Source organism: Tachypleus tridentatus, chromosome 13 (genome assembly GCF_004210375.1).
Source record: "Tachypleus tridentatus isolate NWPU-2018 chromosome 13, ASM421037v1, whole genome shotgun sequence".
Classification (NCBI taxonomy): Eukaryota; Metazoa; Arthropoda; class Merostomata; order Xiphosura; family Limulidae; genus Tachypleus; species Tachypleus tridentatus.
In genome coordinates this window covers 272,154,434-272,171,432 of record NC_134837.1, presented here as the reverse complement: position 1 = coordinate 272,171,432, position 16,999 = coordinate 272,154,434, and positions in this window count along the sequence as shown.

Sequence of the window (16,999 nt, the reverse complement as noted above, 5' to 3'; positions counted from 1 at the left end):
AACAGTGATATCTTCACTGGTAAACTAAAATATAGAACAATGATATCTTCACGGGAAAACTAAAATATAGAACAGTGATATCTTCACGGAAAAACTAAAATATAGAACAATGATATCTCTACGGTAAAACAAAAATATAGAACACCAATATCTTCACGGGAAAACTAAAATATAGAACAGTGATATCTTCACGGGAAAACTAAAATATAGAACAGTGATATCTTTTCGGGAAAACTAAAATATAGAACAGTGATATCTTCACTGGAAAACTAAAATATAGAACAGTGATATCTTCACGGGAAAACTAAAATATAGAACAGTGATATCTTCACGGAAAAACTAAAATATAGAACAGTGATATCTTCACGGGAAAACTAAAATATAGAACAGTGATATCTTCACGGAAAATTAAAATATAGAACAGTGATATCTTCACTGGTAAAACTAAAATATAGAACAGTGATATCTTCACTAGTTAACTAAAATGTAGAACAGTGATATCTTCACGGTAAACTAAAATATAGAACAGTGATATCTTCACGGTAAATTAAAATATAGAACATTGATATCTTCACGGGAAAACTAAAATATAGAACAGTGATATCTTCACGGGAAAACTAAAATATAGAACAGTGATATCTTCACGGGAAAACTAAAATATAGAACAGTGATATCTTCACGGGAAAACTAAAATATAGAACAGTGATATCTTCACGGGAAAACTAAAATATAGAACAGTGATATCTTCACTAGTAAACTAAAATATAGAACAGTGATATCTTCACTGGTAAACTAAAATATAGAACAGTGATATCTTCACTGGAAAACTAAAATATAGAACAGTGATATCTTCACGGGAAAACTAAAATATAGAACAGTGATATCTTCACTGGTAAACTAAAATATAGAACAATGATATCTTCACGGGAAAACTAAAATATAGAACAGTGATATCTTCACTGGTAAACTAAAATATAGAACAGTGATATCTTCACGATATCTTCACGGAAAACTAAAATATAGAACAGTGATATCTTCACGGGAAAACTAAAATATAGAACAGTGATATCTTCACTAGTAAACTAAAATATAGAACAGTGATATCTTCACGGGAAAACTAAAATATAGAACAGTGATATCTTCACGGGAAAACTAAAATATAGAACAGTGATATCTTCACTGGAAAACTAAAATATAGAACAGTGATATCTTCACGGGAAAACTAAAATATAGAACAGTGATATCACTAGTGATAGAACAGTGATATCTTCACTGGTAAAACTAAAATATAGAACAGTGATATCTTCACGGGAAATCTAAAATATAGAACAGTGGTATCTTCTCGGGAAAACTAAAATATAGAACAGTGATATCTTCTCGGGAAAACTAAAATATAGAACAGTGATATCTTCACGGGAAAACTAAAATATAGAACAGTGATATCTTCAAATGAAAACTAAAATATAGAACAGTGATATTATTACCGCAAAACTAAAATATAGAACAGCAATATCTTCACGGAAAACTAAAATATAGAACAGTGATATCTTCACGGTAAACTAAAATATAGAACAGCAATATCTTCACGGAAAACTAAAATATAGAACAGTGATATCTTCACTGGTAAACTAAAATATAGAACAGTGATATCTTCACGGGAAAACTAAAATATAGAACAGTGATATCTTCACGGGAAAACTAAAATATAGAACAGTGATATCTTCACGGGAAAACTAAAATATAGAACAGTGATATCTTCACGGGAAAACTAAAATATAGAACAGTGATATCTTCACTAGAAAACTAAAATGTAGAACAGTGATATCTTCACTGGTAAACTAAAATATAGAACAGTGATATCTTCACGGTAAAACTAAAATATAGAACAGTGAACACTGTAAAATATAGATATATCTTCACGGGAAAACTAAAATATAGAACAGTGATATCTTCACGGGAAAACTAAAATATAGAACAGTGATATCTTCACGGGAAAACTAAAATATAGAACAGTGATATCTTCACGGGAAAACTAAAATATAGAACAGCAATATCTTCACGGAAAACTAAAATATAGAACAGTGATATCTTCACGGGAAAACTAAAATATAGAACAATGATATCTTCACGGGAAAACTAAAATATAGAACACTGATATCTTCACGGGAAAACTAAAATATAGAACAGTGATATCTTCACGGTAAAACTAAAATATGGAACAGTTATATCTTCACTAGTAAACTAAAATTTAGATCAGTGATATCTTCACTCGTAAATAAAACATAGAACAGCGATATATTCAAAGGAAAATAAAATATAGAACAGTGATATCTTCACGGGAAAACTAAAATATAGAACAGTGATATCTTCACGGTAAAACTAAAATATAGAACAGTGATATCTTCACTCAGGAAAACTAAAATATAGAACAGTGATATCTTCACTAGTAAACTAAAATATAGAACAGTGATATCTTCACGGGTAAAACTAAAATATAGAACAGTGATATCTTCACTTCATAGAACAGTGATATCTTCACGGAAAAACTAAAATATAGAACAGTGATATCTTCACGGTAAAACTAAAATATAGAACAGTGATATCTTCACGGGAAAACTAAAATATAGAACAGTGATATCTTCACGGGAAAACTAAAATATAGAACAGTGATATCTTCACTAAAATATAGAAAACTAAAATATTTAACAGTGATATCTTCACGTAAAAACTAAAATATAGAACAATGATATCTTTACCAGGAAACTAAAATATAGAACAGTGATATCTTCACAAACTAAAATATAGAACAGTGATATCTTCACGGGAAAACTAAAATATAGAACAGTGATATCTTCTTCACGGTAAACTAAAATATAGAACAGTGATATCTTCACGGGAAAACTAAAATATAGAACAGTGATATCTTCACTGGTAAACTAAAATATAGAACAGTGATATCTTCACGGGATATCAGTGATATCTTCACTGGTAAAACTAAAATATAGAACAGTGATATCTTCACTGGTAAAACTAAAATATAGAACAGTGATATCTTCACTGGAAAACTAAAATATAGAACAGTGATATCTTCACTGGAAAACTAAAATATAGAACAGTGATATCTTCACTGGAAAACTAAAATATAGAACAGTATATCTTCACGGGAAAACTAAAATATAGAACAGTGATATCTTCACGGGAAAAAATATAGAACAGTATATCTTCACGGGAAAACTAAAATATAGAACAGTATATCTTCACGGGAAAACTAAAATATAGAACAGTGATATCTTCACGGGAAAACTAAAATATAGAACAGTGATATCTTCACTAGTAAACTAAAATATAGAACAGTAATATCTTCACTGGTAAACTAAAATATAGAACAGTGATATCTTCACGGGAAAACTAAAATATAGAACAGTGATATCTTCATGGGAAAACTAAAATATAGAACAGTGATATCTTCACGAGAAAACTAAAAGAAAGAACAGTGATATCTTTACTGGTAAACTAAAATATAGAACAATGATATCTCACAGGAAAATTAAAGTATAGAACAGTGATATCTTCACTTCACGGGAAAACTAAAATATAGAACAGTGATATCTTCACGGAAAACTAAAATATAGAACAGTATCTTCACTAGAATAAAATATAGAACAGTTATCTTCACGGAAAATCTAAAATATAGAACAGTGGTATCTTCTCGGGAAAACTAAAATATAGAACAGTGATATCTTAACGAGAAAACTAAAATATAGAACAGTGATATCTTCACGGAAAAAAGTGATAAAATATAGAACAGTGATATTTTCACGGGAAAACTCAAATATAGAACAGTGACATCTTCACGGGAAAACTAAAATATAGAACAGTGATATCTTCACTGGAAAACTAAAATATAGAACAATGATATCTTCACTGAAAACTAAAATATAGAACAGTGATATCTTCACTGGAAAACTAAAATATAGAACAGTGATATCTTCACTGGTAAACTAAAATATAGAACAGTGATATCTTCACTAAAATATAGGTAAAATAAAATATAGAACAGTGATATCTTCACAGGAAAACTAAAATATAGAACAGTGATATCTTCACTGGAAACTAAAACTAAAATATAGAACAGTGATATCTTCACTGGTAAAACTAAAATATAGAACAGTGATATTTTAACGGGAAAAATTAAATATAAAACAGTGATATCTTCTCGGTAAAACTAAAATATAGAACAGTGATATCTTCACTGGAAAACTAAAATATAGAACAGTGATATCTTCACGGAAAACTAAAATATAGAACAGTGATATCTTCACGGGAAAACTAAAATATTCAACAGTGATATCTTCACGGGAAAACTAAAATATAGAACAGTGATATCTTCACGGGAAAACTAAAATATAGAACAGTGATATCTTCACTTCACGAAAACTAAAATATAGAACAGTGATATCTTCACTCAGGAAAACTATAGAACAGTGATATCTTCACTGGTAAACTAAAATATAGAACAGTGATATCTTCACGGTAAAACTAAAATATAGAACAGTGATATCTTCACGGGAAAACTAAAATATAGAACAGTGATATCTTCACGGAAAACTAAAATATAGAACAGTGATATCTTCACTGGTAAACTAAAATATAGAAGAGTGATATCTTCACGGGAAAACTAAAATATAGAACAGTGATATCTTCACGGAAAACTAAAATATAGAACAGTGATATCTTCACGGGTAAAACTAAAATATAGAACAGTGATATCTTCACTAAAAAACTAAAATATAGAACAGTGATATCTTCACGGGAAAACTAAAATATAGAACAGTGATATCTTCACTAGAAAACTAAAATATAGAACAGTGATATCTTCACTGGTAAACTAAAATATAGAACAATGATATCTCTTCTGGAAAACTAAAATATAGAACAGTGATATCTTCACTGGAACAGTGATAAAACTAAAATATAGAACAGTGATATCTTCACTAGAAAACTAAAATATAGAACAGTGATATCTTCACTGGTAAAACTAAAATATAGAACAGTGATATCTTCACTGGTAAAACTAAAATATAGAACAGTGATATCTTCACGGGAAAACTAAAATATAGAACAGTGATATCTTCACTGGAAAACTAAAATATAGAACAGTGATATCTTCACGTAACAGTGATATCTTCACTGGAAAACTAAAATATAGAACAGTGATATCTTCACGGGAAAACTAAAATATAGAACAGTGATATCTTCACGGGAAAACTAAAATATAGAACAGTGATATCTTCACGAGTAAACTAAAATATAGAACAGTAATATCTTCACGGGAAAACTAAAATATAGAACAGTGATATCTTCACGGGAAAACTAAAATATAGAACAGTGATATATCTTCACGGAACAAATATCTTCACGGGAAAAAAAATATAGAACAGTGATATCTTCACGGGAAAACTAAAATATAGAACAGTGATATCTTCACGGGAAAACTAAAATATAGAACAGTGATATCTTCACGGGAAAACTAAAATATAGAACAGTGATATCTTCACGGGAAAACTAAAATATAGAACAGTGATATCTTCACGTGAAAACTAAAATATAGAACAGTGATATCTTCACGGGAAAACTAAAATATAGAACAGTGATATCTTCACTGGTAAAAATATAAAATATAGAACAGTATATATCTTCACGGGAAAACTAAAATATAGAACAGTGATATTTTCACTAGAAAACTAAAATATAGAACAGTGATATCTTCACGGGTAAACTAAAATGTAGAACAGTAATATCTTCACGGGAAAACTAAAATATAGAACAGTGATATCTTCACTGATAAAAAGTAAAATATAGAACAGTGATATCTTCACGGGAAAACTAAAATATAGAACAGTGATATCTTCACGGGAAAACTAAAATATAGAACAGTGATATCTTCACGGGAAAACTAAAATATAGAACAGTGATATCTTCACGGGAAAACTAAAATATAGAACAGTGATATCTTCACTGATAAACTAAAATATAGAACAGTGATATCTTCACGGGAAAACTAAAATATAGAACAGTGATATCTTCACGGGAAAACTAAAATATAGAACAGTGATATCTTCACGGGAAAACTAAAATATAGAACAGTGATATCTTCACGGTAAAACTAAAATATAGAACAGTGATATTTTCACAGTAATATCTTCACGTGAAAACTAAAATATAGAACAGTGATATCTTCACGGGAAAACTAAAATATAGAACAGTGATATCTTCACGGGAAAACTAAAATATAGAACAGTGATATCTTCACTAGAAAACTAAAATATAGAACAGTGATATCTTCACGAGTAAACTAAAATATAGAACAGTGATATCTTCACTAGTAAACTAAAATATAGAACAGTGATATCTTCACGGGAAAACTAAAATATAGAACAGTGATATCTTCACGGGAAAACTAAAATATAGAACAGTGATATCTTCACGGTAAAACTAAAATATAGAACAGTGATATCTTCACGGGAAAACTAAAATATAGAACAGTGATATCTTCACGGGAAAACTAAAATATAGAACAGTGATATCTTCACAGGAAAACTAAAATATAGAACAGTGATATCTTCACGGAAAACTAAAATATAGAACAGTGATATCTTCACGGGAAAACTAAAATATAGAACAGTGATATCTTCACGGAAAACTAAAATATAGAACAGTGATATCTTCACGGGAAAACTAAATATAGAACAGTGATATCTTCACGGAAAACTAAAATATAGAACAGTGATATCTTCACTAAAATATAGAACAGTGAAACTTCAAAACTAAAATATAGAACAGTGATATCTTCACTATAAAATATAGAACAGTGATATCTTCACTGAGAAACTAAAATATAGAACAGTGATATCTTCACGGGAAAACTAAAATATAGAACAGTGATATCTTCACTGGTAAACTAAAATATAGAACAGTGATATCTTCACGGAAAAGTAAAATATAGAACAGTGATATCTTCTCGGGAAAACTAAAATATAGAACAGTGATATCTTCACTAGAAAACTAAAATATAGAACAGTGATATCTTCACTGGAAAACTAAATACTAAAATATATGAACAGTGATATCTTCACGGGAAAACTAAAATATAGAACAGTGATATCTTCACAAGAAAACTAAAATATAGAACAGTGATATCTTCACATGTGGAAAACTAAAATATAGAACAGTGATATTCTCACGGACAAACTAAAATATAGAACAGTGATATCTTCACGCAATAAAATCTAAAATATAGAACAGTTATATCACATTCACATTGTGCTCAAAACTTTAACGTTTAACAGTTTTGCCTATCCTTCACTGATGTTAAAACCACATTTAAATAGTGCTCAGGTATTTTAACGTTTAAAGTTTTGCCTTGTTCTGTTCTAATGTTAAAACCACATTTAAATAGTGCTCGAGTTTTTTTAACGTTTAAAGTTTTGCCTAGTTCTCTTGTGATGTTAAAACCACATTTAAATAGTGCTCAGGTTTTTATAACGTTTAAAGTTTTGCCTTGTTCTGTTATGATGCTGAAACCACATTTAAATAGTGCTCAGGTTTTTAACGCTTAAAGTTTTCCTTTTTTCTATTGTATTAAACCTGAAGATGATCGCGAATTATCAAATATTACAGATTTTTCATGGAATCACAGGTGCAGCTTTCCAGTTCCAGTGAACCTAAGGAAAATTGATACCTCGAAGGATAAGGTTATCTTTACGTACGAAGCTTCTATATCAGTCTAAACTAAACATTCAAATAATAGACCAATAGATGAGTAAATAGGTAGATGGATGGATAAATATTCTATAGACGAAGCCAAGAGGAGGCGAGGGGTGGCGCCAGTCATCCCTGAAATGTCTGTCTCCCCTTCTCCCTTTCCAAGTATTTTCACTGATGAAAAGCAGGGGAAAAAAATACGTCTCCCGGAATATAATGCCTTCAGTTACTACGCAACTGTCCACAAAGACAGCCCTGCTTAATAAATCTTTATCCAATCCCTGGTTAGCAGTTAAAACTTGTTAATTTATTTTTTATACATTCCCTCCCCTCCAAACTTATTCTTTAAAAAAAAATATTCGACCATCCGTCTGTCAGTCACACTTTCACCTCCATACGTTTAGAATCTTCGAGTCTGTACTAATATAATGAATGCACATTCCAGTATGAATGATTCTGTTTTTATTTCCAGGTTCTGAGTTTTCTAAGCTCCTTGGGTTGGTGTTGTACATCTGAATAATTTGGAGTTTGCACTTTGTTTTCTTCATATCGTCTTAAATTACTCTTATTTTATTTAAATATACTTTTTCTCCACAGAACTAACCTTCCATCGTAATTTCAACACGTGTTACACTAAGCACGTTTAGTGAGGGTTAACATGTTAATTTGCAACCCGCCGTAATGCTTACGGAGGTTACTTTGTTGTCACGTGTCGTACGCAAGCTCGACAGGCTAAGCAAATGTACCCAACAGTAACATATAGAAACGTAATTATTAATCCAGGCGTTTTGTGCGCGATTGAATTTTTGAATCGACTTAATCGTTTGTGATAATACCCCACGTGCAACTGAACTTCCTGAGAAAGATTAATATGAAATACATCCTTCAACGTCCGTTCAGCTGTCAGTATTATGATTAGTATCTTCCATCTCATGAGGCAGTTTGCACGGACTTTTTTTTTCTGCTGCTCTCAATAATTCAATCAGTCCTCAGACCAGTCCCATGCCGACAGACGTTAGACTCTCAATCATCACGAGAAAAGCTACATTAATTAGACTTAAACCGACACAATCAGACTCTGTGATTCACAATGCGTTTTTGGTTTGTTTTGAATTTCGCGCAAAGGTACACGAGGGCTATCTGCGCTAGCCGTCCCTAATTTTAGCAGTGAAAGACTAGAGGGAAGGCAGCTAGCCATCACCACCCACCGCCAACTCTTGGGCTACTCTTTTACCAACGAATAGTGGGATTGACCGTACATTATAACGCCCCCACGGCTGAAAGGACGAGCATGTTTGGTGCGACGGGGATTCGAACCCGCGACCCTCAGATTAAGAATCGAGTGCCTTACCACTTAGCCATGCCAGGCTTTGTGATTCACAATGCGTCAGGGATTTTGCGCAAGACCAGTGCACAAGATACGACACGAAGGTTGAAGTTTGCATCCTGTTTTTGAATAGAGAAACGAAATTATATCGAGAGATATAACTGTTAACCGAAAATATCACGCGTTTCTAACATACAACAACAATTAAAAAATGCAATACAGATATATCAAAACTGGGAGAAACCATGTGTAAAATTTAAGTGTGTTTTTACTGAAATGTTAACAAGCAACTCCGAAACATCAAAAGTATGAAAATGTTAACAAATATAAACACCACACTAATAGCAATAAGCATTGTTTTTTCTTAATTGGACATAACGGAATTTATGATGCAATATGCACATTCAGAAACGTGCCCCCACCCCAGTGGCACAGCGGCATGTCTACGGACTTATACATCTAGAAACCGGGTTTCGATATCTGTGGTGAACAGAGCACGGGTAGCACTTTGTGTAGCTTTGTGCTTTACTCCAAAACATTCAATCAAAACGACCCATTAGAGAAACGTTTTTTCATGTACTCGCGATGTTTTTTGTATAATATAAAACTTCCATTCTTGCCTAATGAGTCTATTTCTCTCTAAAAATTTTACGTGCATGTATGTTTATAATTGGTTTATAAGCCTTTACCGTTTCTGAATGTTAAAGCTGTTTCAAAATTGAGAATGGTAAACTGTTTAATATAACAAGGCGGAAGTGTGAAAGGACGTGGTATATTGAAACAGTTCTCAGATTTATTACCAGTCTACCATCACACAGCTGAACACAAAGGCGTTTCAAAGAACGATTTACCCATGAACATATTTGTCGTCTGCCCATCATCACGATCAATGATTTAGCTGATGAAGAACTGTCTCTCGTGGTCTGCTATCAATTTCATCATTTCCATCCTTTGGTCGTATAGGTTCGGAGGACAGGGCTTGAGAGGGAGAATCCTCACATCTGCAGACTAAACTTTTGAACAATTGTGAAATAATCGATATTGTAAACTAAAGAATTCGCCTCTTTTAAAAATGTAAACAGAATACTTGTGATATTAATTACTTCCTCATAGCGCGTAGTGATAGAATAAAAAGAGAATAAATGTCTCCAATAATAGTCACTAGAGGACGCTCCAAGATTAATGTCAGTTATTAACACTACGTTATATAAATATATATTTTTTTAACTCTGTGACAGTATAACATTCTTCTTCTTTATTATTAGAACGTTGGTTACAACAATTATGTGAACCCAAAAATAAACTATGGTAAAACAACACCAAACTCGGGTAAATTTCTACAAGTACAAACAAACAACATTAAAACTGCTTAGCAATGTGAGTCTATGCTACACTTTATCAAACGATGTCACTTGAATATCTGTTATTACAATCTGTATTGTGATACGGGCACTCCATTCTTGTATTAACTATTTCACTGTCATGGCGACGTGTGCGGCCCCCTCTTTTTTTTAACAATGTGATAAGAGTTTGAAATTTCGTGCCATACTACCACTTTGAAAGGGTAAGTTTAAAAGATTCAAGTCTTAGATAAGTAATGAAATATTAAAACACGAGTTTCTTTGGTTCTTTTTTTTTTTTTTTTTGTCCATTCGACTCAGAGGTTGGTTAGCTATAAAAAGTTGCACTTTTGTTTGTTTCGTGTACCTTCACTGAAAGCTTGCTTTTGTTTGCTATATAGCAAAGTCACATTAGGCTATCTGCTGCGTCCACCGCGGTGAATCGAACCCTTGAGTTTAAGGTTGTAAGTCTAAAAGCTTACCACTTTCCCACCTGAGGACTACCCAAATCTACTCGAAGGCTGTGTGGACGAGACGTCCTTAATTCACAAATGATAAACAAGAGGGAAGGCGACTACTTGACGGAACCCTCACCCCATCCCTTGGGCTACTCTTACCTCGTCTTTATAAATAAACATTCCCTTATTCAGCAAACAATATATTACAAAATGTCCCATTACCAACCGACCGCCACATTATAACACAGTTAAGATACTAAAATATGGTCGGAATGGGATTGTAACCACGACCATCAAATTACAAGTCAAGTGCCCTTAACCACCAGGTCAAACCACACATAAATAGAGTAAATTAATGTGACAGTAGCACTAATGAAATAAAATCTCACTTTTGCTAAATGCAGGTAATTCTCTAAAAGGAACTGTGTAGAACGTGCACTTGAACGTTTCGTTTCGTGAACCTCAGATGTAGACATTTATTAGTAAGTGTAGATCTGTTGATGTGTGAATTTGTTTGAAATGTCACTTACGAATTTCGATTTTTTTATTATTAAACCGTTTTCATCATTATTTCTAGTACGATAATGACTACGACATACAATCTTCGAGACATTAGATGACTTTCTGTAATTAATAATCTCTCATAAATAATGACCCGATAACGTTATTCCATTAGTCATAGCTCTATCTCTAATCGATTTAAACCCTAATGATGAAAATATATTACTTTAGGAAATCTTAAGTGATTTGTGAAGTTATTGACTTTCCAATTACATTGTCTTTTTCTTGTGTTTTTTAGCAAGAAGTTAAACAATCGGATGTCTGCGCTACGTCGCTCGCAGAATTTTAGCGTTGCTTGCCTGGAGACACCTGGAGACGTGAAACGTTTAGTCTTAATTAAGTACCAAAATGTTTAATTACACAAATAAAAATGTACCTCATTTTGTTATTTTTCTTTACTCACGGCACGGCATGGCTAGGTGGTTAAAGCACTCGACTCGTAATCTGAAAGTCGCGGGTTCGAATCCCAGTCTCATCAAAGATGCTTATCCTTCCAGCTGTGGGGGCGTTATAATGTAACAGTCAATCCAAATGTTCATTGGTAAAAGAGTAGCCCAAAAGTTGGCGGTGGGTGGTGATGACTAGTTGCTTTCCCTCTAGTCTTACACTGCAAAATTAGGGACGGCTAGCGCAGATAGTCCTCATGTAGCTTTGCGCGAAATTCACACATATACACACTTCTTTACTCAGTATTAAACCTCTTTTGAAAGCATTTGCAACTAGATTTAAAAGTTAAAGAACTAACATTTCTTCAACAAATGTGTTTTCCCACTAACTGATTGAGAGGAAAATATACTTATTGCGTTTGAATAAAGTAATGTCTTTTAAATAAACGTAAAAATAACTGACAAACAAAACAACTTGAACAATATTTTATTTTGATTTCTGTTACTAGATGGCAACACATTATGAGGAAGCTACGTGTTCTCCACACTTCAACATTTTACATGCTCGTACGACTTAAAATTCTTACATATACCACTGAAAATAATTATTATGATGCTAAAATTAGTGAAAGAGAACTACTATAATGTTAGTAATTTTTCAAGAAATTTGTTGAAAAATGGGTAATTGCAAAATAATTTTCGGTTAACAATAGTGAGCAATGTGCATGTTTTAGTTTCAAATGAAATTTATTGATGTGAAGATCACTATTTGTTAATATTGTGTTTAAAAGAACAAAGATTGGAAATTAGAAGGATATAAAATGTAAGAAAAATTTATCACCCTGAGTTAGACGTCTTGGAGTTCTTAGTTAAATTCATCGTAACAGTGAAATATTTTAGTTTAGAGCTATAGGAACTTACAAGCGCACAAACGTTATCAACAAATTAGGTTTTGTAAAATAGGTGTTCATTTTCACCTAATTAAAGAAATATAAAAAAGGAATGGTTTGTTATTAAACACAATTTTATACAATGCTCTGGAATCGAAATCTTACTTTTAGTATTATGGACTTTTTGTTTGTTTTAGAGGAAAACAACATTGAGGTATTTGCTAAGTCTACCGTGAGAATCGAATCCTGGACTTTGGCGTCGTAAGTTCGTAACATTACCAATGATTCACCTGAGGACTTTAGCGTCATAAACCTTCAAATCTACCACCGAGGTACAAGGGGAAGAGGGAGGAAAAAGTGGGTTGACGTCATTGGTCCTTTTTTCTAAATTCTTGATAAAGTTATGAAACTGACGTTATCTGTTGAAATGAAGAATATAAAATTTTACCTAATCGAAATTCTTCTTCTGTGATGTTGTTTCCAAAAATACCCTTCTTGGAAAAATATTGAACAAATAATTGAAACGAAGAAAAAAGGTTGATAATTTGATCCGTCAATGCAATACTAAAAGCACAATAATTTACTAAGTACTAAAGGTCAAATAATTATTTTGAAAAAAGGAAGATATTAAACAGAAAGTTCTTCTTTTGGTATTCGTAATATGTTAAAATAAAACGTCTGAAAAATATTTTCCTAAACACTTCGCTACGAGATTTGTCTGTTTACACAGAAAAAGGTTATTAAATAGCTTTGTTTTTGTTTGTTTTTTTAATTTTGCATAAAGCTACTCAAGGGCTATCTGTGCTAGCCGTCCCTAATTTAGTAGTGTAAGACTAGAGGGAAGGCAGCTAGTCATCACCACCCACCGCCAACTCTTGGGCTACTCTTTTACCAACGAATAGTGGGATTGAGGCTGAAAGGGAAACTAATATATAGAACAGTTATATCTTCACGTGAAAACTAAAATATAGAACAGTTATTTCTTCACTATTAAACTAAAATATAGAACAGTGATATCTTTACTGGTAAATTAAAGTGTAAAAGAGTAATATTTTCACAGGAAATCTTAAATATAGAACAGTTATATCTTCACTAGTAAACTAAAATATATAATAGTGATATCTTCACTAGTAAACTAAAATATAGAACAATGATATCTTATCGAGAAAACTAAAATATAGAACAGTGGTAACATTACGGTAAAACTAAAAATAGAACAGCAATATCTTCACGGGAAAACTAAAATATAGAACAGTGATATCTTCACTAATAAACTAAAACATAGAACTTTGATATCTTATCGGGAAAACTAAAATATATAACAGTGTTATCTTCTCGGGAAAACTAAAATATAGAATAGTGATATTTTCACGTGAAAACAAAAATAGAGATCAGTGATAACATTACGGTAAAACTAAAATGTAGACCAGTAATATCTTCACGGGAAAACTAAAATATACAACAGTAATATTTTCACGTGAAAACTAAAATAGAGATCAGTGATAACATTACGGTAAAACTAAAATATAGAAGAGTAATATCTTCACGAGAAAACTAAAATATAGAACAGTAATATCTTTACGTGAAAACTAAAATATAGATCAGTGATAACATTACGGTAAAACTAAAATATAGAACAGCAATATCTTCACTAGTAAACTAAAATATATAATAGTGATATCTTCACCAGTAAACTATAATTTAGGACAGTGATATCTTCTTTGGTAAACTAAAATATAGAACAATGATATCTCTTCGGGAAAACTAAAATATAGAACAGTGTTATCTTTTCGGGAACACTAAAATATAGAACAGTAATATCTTCACGGGGAAAACTAAAATATAAAACCGTGATTTCTTCACAGGAAAACTAAAATATATAACAGTGATATCTTCACAGGAAAATTAAAATATAGAACAGTGATATCTTCACGGGAAACTAAAATATAGAACAGTGATATGTTCACGGGAAAACTAAAATATGGAACAGCGATATCTTCACTGGAAAATAAAATATAGAACAGCGATATTTTTACGGGAAAATAAAATATAGAACAGTGATATCTTTTCGGAAAGACTGAAATATAAAACAGTGATATCTTCAGAGAAAAGAGTACCAACAATTCACCAAGGTATCTAACATGCTAAACACCCCAGTATAGAGAAATCATACTTACTGGACACCATAGTATGTGGAATATTTACGTGCTAGACATACAAGTATCTGGGAAGTACACCTTCTAAATACCTTAGTTTATGAAAGTATACGTTGAGAATACTCTCGTATATTGAAAGTATACTCGCTAGTCACAAGAATGTATGGAAACTATGAGTACTGAACACCTTAGTATGTGGAAAACATATTTACTAGACACCCTGCAATATTCTAAGGACATTGTTTAATTTCTTAAGGTATCTAACAATGACTTACACGCAATAAATCATCTGAACTTTATATGATGTTAAAATCACATTTACATTGTGCTCAGGTTTTTTAACGTTTAAAGTTTTGCCTTGTCCTTTTCTGATGTTAAAACCACATTTAAATAGTGCTCAGGTATTTTAACGTTTAAAGTTTTGCCTTGTTCTGTTCTAATGTTAAAACCACATTTAAATAGTGCTCGAGTTTTTTAACGTTTAAAGTTTTGCCTTGTTCTGTTGTGATGTTAAAACCACATTTAAATAGTGCTCAGGTTTTTATAACGTTTAAAGTTTTGCCTTGTTCTGTTATGATGCTGAAACCACATTTAAATAGTGCTCAGGTTTTTAACGCTTAAAGTTTTCCTTTTTTCTATTGTATTAAACCTGAAGATGATCGCGAATTATCAAATATTACAGATTTTTCATGGAATCACAGGTGCAGCTTTCCAGTTCCAGTGAACCTAAGGAAAATTGATACCTCGAAGGATAAGGTTATCTTTACGTACGAAGCTTCTATATCAGTCTAAACTAAACATTCAAATAATAGACCAATAGATGAGTAAATAGGTAGATGGATGGATAAATATTCTATAGACGAAGCCAAGAGGAGGCGAGGGGTGGCGCCAGTCATCCCTGAAATGTCTGTCTCCCCTTCTCCCTTTCCAAGTATTTTCACTGATGAAAAGCAGGGGAAAAAAATACGTCTCCCGGAATATAATGCCTTCAGTTACTACGCAACTGTCCACAAAGACAGCCCTGCTTAATAAATCTTTATCCAATCCCTGGTTAGCAGTTAAAACTTGTTAATTTATTTTTTATACATTCCCTCCCCTCCAAACTTATTCTTTAAAAAAAAATATTCGACCCTCCGTCTGTCAGTCACACTTTCACCTCCATACGTTTAGAATCTTCGAGTCTGTACTAATATAATGAATGCACATTCCAGTATGAATGATTCTGTTTTTATTTCCAGGTTCTGAGTTTTCTAAGCTCCTTGGGTTGGTGTTGTACATCTGAATAATTTGGAGTTTGCACTTTGTTTTCTTCATATCGTCAAATTCATCGTAACAGTGAAATATTTTAGTTTAGAGCTATAGGAACTTACAAGCGCACAAACGTTATCAACAAATTAGGTTTTGTAAAATAGGTGTTCATTTTCACCTAATTAAAGAAATATAAAAAAGGAATGGTTTGTTATTAAACACAATTTTATACAATGCTCTGGAATCGAAATCTTACTTTTAGTATTATGGACTTTTTGTTTGTTTTAGAGGAAAACAACATTGAGGTATTTGCTAAGTCTACCGTGAGAATCGAATCCTGGACTTTGGCGTCGTAAGTTCGTAACATTACCAATGATTCACCTGAGGACTTTAGCGTCATAAACCTTCAAATCTACCACCGAGGTACAAGGGGAAGAGGGAGGAAAAAGTGGGTTGACGTCATTGGTCCTTTTTTCTAAATTCTTGATAAAGTTATGAAACTGACGTTATCTGTTGAAATGAAGAATATAAAATTTTACCTAATCGAAATTCTTCTTCTGTGATGTTGTTTCCAAAATACCCTTCTTGGAAAAATATTGAACAAATAATTGAAACGAAGAAAAAGGTTGATAATTTGATCCGTCAATGCAATACTAAAAGCACAATAATTTACTAAGTACTAAAGGTCAAATAATTATTTTGAAAAGGAAGATATTAAACAGAAAGTTCTTCTTTGGTATTCGTAATATGTTAAAATAAAACGTCTGAAAAATATTTTCCTAAACACTTCACTATGAGATTTGTCTGTTTACACAGAAAAAGGTTATTAAATAGCTTTGTTTTTGTTTGTTTTTTTAATTTTGCATAAA